This window comes from Saccostrea echinata, unplaced genomic scaffold, assembly GCF_033153115.1.
Source record: "Saccostrea echinata isolate AGI-Se365-2 ecotype Australia unplaced genomic scaffold, CSIRO_AGI_Sech_v1 ptg000081l, whole genome shotgun sequence".
Lineage (NCBI taxonomy): Eukaryota > Metazoa > Mollusca > Bivalvia > Ostreida > Ostreidae > Saccostrea > Saccostrea echinata.
In genome coordinates this window covers 2,245,112-2,252,526 of record NW_026889830.1, presented here as the reverse complement: position 1 = coordinate 2,252,526, position 7,415 = coordinate 2,245,112, and positions in this window count along the sequence as shown.

The following is a 7,415-nucleotide window of genomic DNA, read 5'->3' as shown; positions in this document are numbered from 1 at the left end:
TTCAGATAGGCCTTGTAGTTTCTTGGTAATGGACTTGCTCCAAATGGTCCAATGGACCTGGTCACTCATCTGGAATATGTAGGTCAGATCCAGCATCCAAAGCAAGCCTGGTAGTGTGCATCCTCAGATATATCATCCATGCAAGTTGGTCAACATGAGATCTGCTCCAAAAACTTAAACCTGGTCACTCATCTGGAAAATGTAGGTCAGATCCAGCATCTGAAGCAAGTCTGGTAGTGTGCGTCCTTAGATGTATCATTCATGCAAGTTTGGTCAATATAGGGCTCATAATTACTAGGAAGTGAGACCTGCTCCAAAAACTTCAACCTGCTCCAAAAACATTGACCTGGTCATTCTTTAGCTAAAATTGCAGCAACTGAAAACTTGTCTGGTACAATGAAACATACTAGAGGCATTTTCCATGCACCTCTGATTAAAATAGGGCATAGAAGTACTTGAAAAGAAATGTGCTCCAAAAACTTTTACCTAGGACACCAATGCCAAGGGTATTACATACCCCCCCCCCCCCCCTTTCGTTGAGGTGAGCTAATTATATTGTCTACACTGATCAATGGAAACATCAACAAACTCATAAACATAATGCCATACAAAACTCATCTCATTATTAATGTACAGTGTAACTGTATTCAGAATTGATCAAGAATCCTTCTAATTGATCTCTGACATAACAACAGGATGACATGATTATCCAGAACTATCTCTAACCTATCCGACTGTGTTCCCATTCATTCAGAATGTAAGGTACAGTTGTGGGAAACTTTTTTATATAGGTGCATCATGAATCTCTTCGACTCAGCTGTGCCTGTGACAAAACCTGCACATGGTTATCCCTTAAATATCATGTCAATGTCAAAGCCTCCCATCTGTTTCCCAGGCAAAAACCTCATAATATACCGAAAAATATGCTAGCATTGTTCTTTTTTTTTAAATTTCCCTATGGTCTTGTGGAGCTTGAAGGCTTTTGTCAGATATAAAAATACTCTGGTATTCATATCATTTACAAGCATATATTCACAAAGGCTGCATGTAGACTATACATTTCTCAGATCATTATATTAATCTACTCCATCTTTTTCTGGGTCTCTCTTATCTTTAAATGAATCATAAAACTTCATTTTCCATACTGTTATTTTGTTTTCTTAATTAAGTACAAGAGATGCTATCTCACAAGCTGTTATATTTTTTATCTCATTATTAAGGGATAATGGATGCATGAGTTTGAATAAATGTTCAAGTCATCACATGTGTTTTACTTTAGAATCAGCCAAAACAGGTTCCTTTTTTTTTTTACCGCTGCATTGTCAAAAAACAGATAAATAACTAATTGGGGGTTGGGGTGGGTGGGTTACAGCTTAAATTCAAATAAGAGGTAGTATTGAATTGGATCATGTTAATTTAAAAACACAAACTGGGGAGCATGACATATATTCTACTTATAAACCTCAAGTGTCCATACCACACCATTGCAATAGACAACACATTAACATTTCTTACTTTGTTAACTGATCTTATTAATACTCTAGAAAAGCACCTAATGCTGGTCTTTCCTTCATTTTAGTTGACCTTTCTGCTTACAACATTGCATTGGACAATATTTAACAGAAGGACATGACATAAATAGCCTCACAGAGCCTCCTACTTCATCATATGTAACTTGCTCATGATTCAGAACATGTCAAGAGATCACAAAAAGCTTAATTTTATTGTGAATAAGGCACTGTGTGAGCAAAATGCATTTTTAGTAATCAACCTTCTGTTTGAAAATTTTAGACTATCTGTTCAAGTTGTAAATATTATAATACATGTATAGTACAAGTATTCACTGCTTCAGCAGAATAACTCAAATGTACCTCAGAGCATCTACTAATATAGACATTTTAAGTAAGCTTTAAGCTTCTTTCTGAACCCACAATGATCTATAGGCAATTTAATAATTGCCTTCCCAGCCTTTATAATAATATCTATATATTTAACATGTTTAAGGTAATGGTTTAAGTTCTACTGTAAAGTAAGCCTGCAAAAGAATTTAACAATAGGGAGTGTAAATAATCATTTACTATTATGAAAAAAAACAAAGGCAAAACAATATAACATGTTTTACATGGTACTTCATTCAGCGGGAAGAATTAAATTACCTGTGACAGAATCATCATGATCATATATGCAAGTAAATTAAGCAACACAGTATTCACACATCAGTTTACCAATCACTCAGTGCTAATCATAAGAAACTGATGCTTCTTAGTCAAAGAGTATACATATTGATTTCCATTCTTATCTATAATTCATTGCCCCAAATCTATTCATGCATATCTTTCCTCTTCATTACACTGCAATACTATAATCACTTAACTTCTGCATTTCAGACTCCTGCACTGGTAAATATACCAATCAACTGTAGGTTTGCATATTGCTGTCTATCAGCTGTTCGTAAGCTTCCAACTCTCAGATCTAATGTAACCAACAGTATGTGCTATTAAACACTCATATGTTAACCATAACAATTAATATACATGTAATCTATTTTACCTTGTAAATAATATTTCATTTAAAACATGGGGAAGATCTAAACCTGTGACCATTGGTAGAAAATGCTCAGAAATACAGCTGTAATCAGTACATGTACCTCTGCATCTGAGAGTAAAATGTTAGCAGCAATCTAATTTATCTCAGATTTCATCAAATGTTTTTCCCCCCAAAATCCTTTTAATTAGATGATTTTATTCAAAATAATAACAAACATCAGTCCAACTGCATCATATTATTTTTAAAATTCCTTTTTATCCCTAAGTACCTGAATAAGGAAACTTAATATATTACTTTAACCTTTCTCTGAACATTTTGATACACTGAGAAACATTAAGAACTCAATCTTTATGTGACCAGGTGATTGAGAGAATATAGACAGAGTTCATGATGTAACATCACTATACCAGTATATGTACTCGTATCTAGAAAATCTGTCATAGTGTACATATTTAATTTTAGGTGCTCTATAAATAGATAAAGCGATATTACAAACCTGACAAGTACAGTTGTTGTGAAAAAGGAAGTAAATAACTATACAAAAATTCACTTGAATCATAGAAAATCGAAAACTGTCAACACAAATAAATTACTGAGTATCAAAGACTTTGTAGAGTCAGAGGTAAACAGTAAAAAGGTAATAAGTATACCAAAAACTAAACAATATACCGTGTTTTATTCGTCCCGTCTTCTTCTTTCGAGGTACAGGAATATTTCCGGGTCACCCACTCTCCAAATAAGGCATTTGCCAAAAATAAAATCAGAGTTACCTCCCTTCAGTTGATGAACAAAAATAACCAACAAAAATATGCTCTTTTTAAAATGTAATAAACATATCGACAGAGAAGAAAAAAAGGACAAAATACGCTTCAAATTACGTATGAGATTATTTTTTTTAGTTTTTCTCAAACGAGATTTTCACGAGATGTAAACACAAGCACGTGTTCTCACGAGAACGTCAGAATTGAAGCAGACGACTAGGACGATCCCTAAGGTTAGATCGTGAGGTACGTATTTGTTGAGTGTAATTTTACGTGTGAACTCGACATACCCATACCCCTGATTTAATGAATAGAATAGAATAGAATAGGATTTATTACCAAATCAGGGCCCAATGGGCATAAACATATAACATGTATAATTACAGATAACAGACAACATATAATGAAGAGCAATTCTTCCATTTAGTACATTGGTGGTATTTTGAGTTTCATATGTAGACATAGGTTGTCTTGATTTAAGATATATCTGCACTAATGTATGTCGGACATTATGAGACATACAGTAACGTTATTTAAATTCGTTCTCAGGTTTTGATCATTGCCTTATATGTTGGCCTGGATGTGTACAATACAATATTTTATAAAGCAATAAGCAATATATTGGAGCTTTTATGAATTCCATAAAAAAAGTCTTATGAATCATTTAATGTATAAATTTCATAGGAACTAAGTTCTGAAGTTCTTGTCTTATAATTACTGTCATTACAAAATGGTGAAAATATTGTACACTTCAAATAAAAAAAAAATTTAACAGTTGTAAAACCAACGTGTTGAAGTACAGGGGACTGGTTGTAATGCAATAAATACTTAGATGTGCAGTCTGCTTAATGTTTATTATTATTATTGGGCAGTTTTATTTCAAAACAATAAAAACTAATCATGCAATATTCCCAACTTCTACACAAAATTAAAAGAAAACACTCTGACCAATATACATTGGAAGTTAATGTTTTGATATGATACACACTTGAATTTGATATGTTTCAATATATGTTAGATAGTTTTTGTATGACTTATTTTCCCTTCAAGGCATTCCCCTTTGCCGCGATCTTGGAGGTCAAACTGGTGAATTTTTCTCTGTGAGCAACCAATTTTAAACATGAATGACAAAAATATATAAAAAATCTTTACAATATTAAAATTATGATTAATAAAAGGGGTCTGGACACAGTTGCATTGTTTATAATTTTAGATGTCTATTTTTATTTTAAAAAATAGCCTCAGTTAAATGATTTGGACATGCATGAATTTTCTAGGAATTCAACGACAATGACATTCTTCATAACATCACTTCAAACTCCTGTGTTTGTAAATAGGGCACAAGCTCTGGTATTGTTAGTGTTTTCGTTTTACTGGGTATGCTCAATTTGTTTAGTCTGGTCTGCACACATCACTGAGCACAGACTGACAATACTGGTGAGTTGGTTTTACTTTCTAACATTTAATTCTACTCTGGAGTTTCTGGATTATACGGTAGTTTTCATATTTTTTATTAATACACAACTAAATTTCTACTTATCTTTAAGTATTATGGACAGGCCTCTGAGTGACCTTAAAATTTAGTCACCAGGCAAATTTTCCTAAACTGCCTACTTTTCAAGCTAATATATGTCAATATATTAAGGACCCATTGGGGTAGTCACGGGTTGGGGTCTATTGCAATCGTCAAGAAACTCCATTGTCTCAAGCTACTGTCTGGAGTCCACATACAGCTCTCTCCTGTTGACCAGAATTGGAGAGGATCATACATTTTGGCTGTGGTTTGGGACAATGGTATAAAACTCATATTCAAAAAATTTTATATTATTTCCTTTTATGAAACCTGGATCTTATGAAATATTCTTTAAAACTATAATAAAGTCAAGGATTATTTACGTAAGTTACATTTTATGCTCGTATGTACAATTACAACCTAATACTAATGTGTAGATGTTATCTTTAATGATCTCTTTAACCATGTGTGATGCTCATGCCGCGTCACAAATGATATAGTTACGTAATCAATGGTGGAAGGATATAACCAACTACTTTGATTTTCACTTGTGTTCTGAATTATGTGCCCTAACAGATGATGAATGGCAGGGGTAGAAACTCCCTAAAAATACAACTCGCAAATAATTGCGAGTACCAATAAAGTGAACTTGCAATTTCACAAGACTACTCGCAATTTCAAAATAAAAGCTTTTTTAAATTTAAAATTAAATACATGTAACTTAAGCCAGTTATTAAGGATAAAGTAACTACTATTAAACAAACAAAATACAACTGCAGTCTCACTATGTTTTATTTATATTGAATTGAATCAAAAGCATTTTGTTCTGTAAAATTTTTACAAATTATATTATATAATTTTGGGCCACTTTCAACATGTTTAATGCATGTTTTTTCCTCCAGTTTTTCTTGATCTACTCTTGATTTTTCTTGATCTAAGTATAACAAATCTAGTAAAAAATCAACTCGCAAGTTTTTGTGAGTTACTATATATATTTAACTCGCAATTTTGATATTCTAACTTGCATTTTGCGAGTAATATATAGTGAATTTCGAACCCTGAATGGTACCTCAGATTCTACTACGCCGCAAGCCTAGCACCATTCTTCCACCTTCCACCTCCGGAACTTCCAATTGCATAACTTTTATCTTGTTTGCAATGCCTGTGCATACTACAAGTGCAGTCTTTTGGTACTTAAGATTTGCCAGTGAGGGATGCTTCTGAAATCTTTTTTTTTTCAGTCTCTCCAATTTTATCTGTAATCTCTTTGTGATATCACATAGAGACATGCAGGTTTGTCTGTGAAGTTGCAAATTATATAAGTAATGGCCACTAGTCTGTGGAATATATAGGATATATCTTTAAAAATTGTCTTCTCAAGAACAGCTAAACCATTATTAGTCATATCGGTATTAATAAAGAAGTATCCTCCTCAGGTAGTGTAGATTCAATCTAATTAAAATTAGATGTTCCGAATCCGCTACCGCTTCTTCTTGAGAAGCGGTAGTGGATTCGGAACATCTAATTTTAATTAGATTGGTGTAGATTCAAGTTTGTTCAAATCATGACCCCTGGGGTTGGGTGCAGACACAACAGGGGGCCAAAGTTTTACATAGGAATATGTAGGAAATATCTTTAAAGATTTTTTGTCAACAACAGCTAAGCCATTAATAGTCATATTAATAGCATAAGAAGTACTTCAGGTAGTGTAGATTCAAGTGTGTTCAAATCATGACCTCTGGGGGTTAGGATGGGGCCACAACAGTGGGACAAAGTTTTACATAGGAATATATAGGTGTAATGGTTTAGGGACATTTGCATAAAATGCATTGAAGACTTCAGACAGAATGACCTGACAACTTTTGGAATGGAATAGCCAAAGGGTATATAAGGCAAAGCTTTGGGAAAGTCGGGCATTCAGAAGCTAGCTGAAGAAGTTGGCTGTTGAATCAGCAATAAAGACGTTAATGTTAAGAGTAAAATAAAAGTATAAAAGGTATAAGCACCAGTGGCAAGTATCCTAGGGAATTGATGTTAAGTTCTGGGTGTAGTAAATCTGAAGAAGATTGAGACGCCCGGTTCTTATCTATCAGTAGGAACCTAGGGGAGAAACTGTGCAAGTAGTATCTTACCCATTCCCCATCTCTAGAGAAGAGAAAAATTTTAGTACATGTACTGTGTGATTTACCCTCAGACAGAGCGGTCTTAATAATCCTGTTTCAATCATTTACTCAGACAGAGTATAAGCAGGAAAACTTATATCCCTTGCAAAAACCTGATCATACACATTACATAGGAAATATCTTGAAAAATCTTCTTCTCAAGAACAACTAAGAAATATTAGTCATATTTAAACAGAAGCAACCTTAGGTATTGTAGAATCAAGCTAATCAAATTATGACCCCCAGGGGTTGGGGGCACAACAGAGGGTAAAAGTTTTACGTAAGAATATATTTTACATAAGAATATATAATATATATATATATCTTGAAACAAGATGTGTTTGTGAAACACTGATGCCCCCATATGGCAACTTAGAGCAAAGGTTAAACTTTCTCAAATGCAAATCAAATATGTTGGTACCCAAAGTAAAG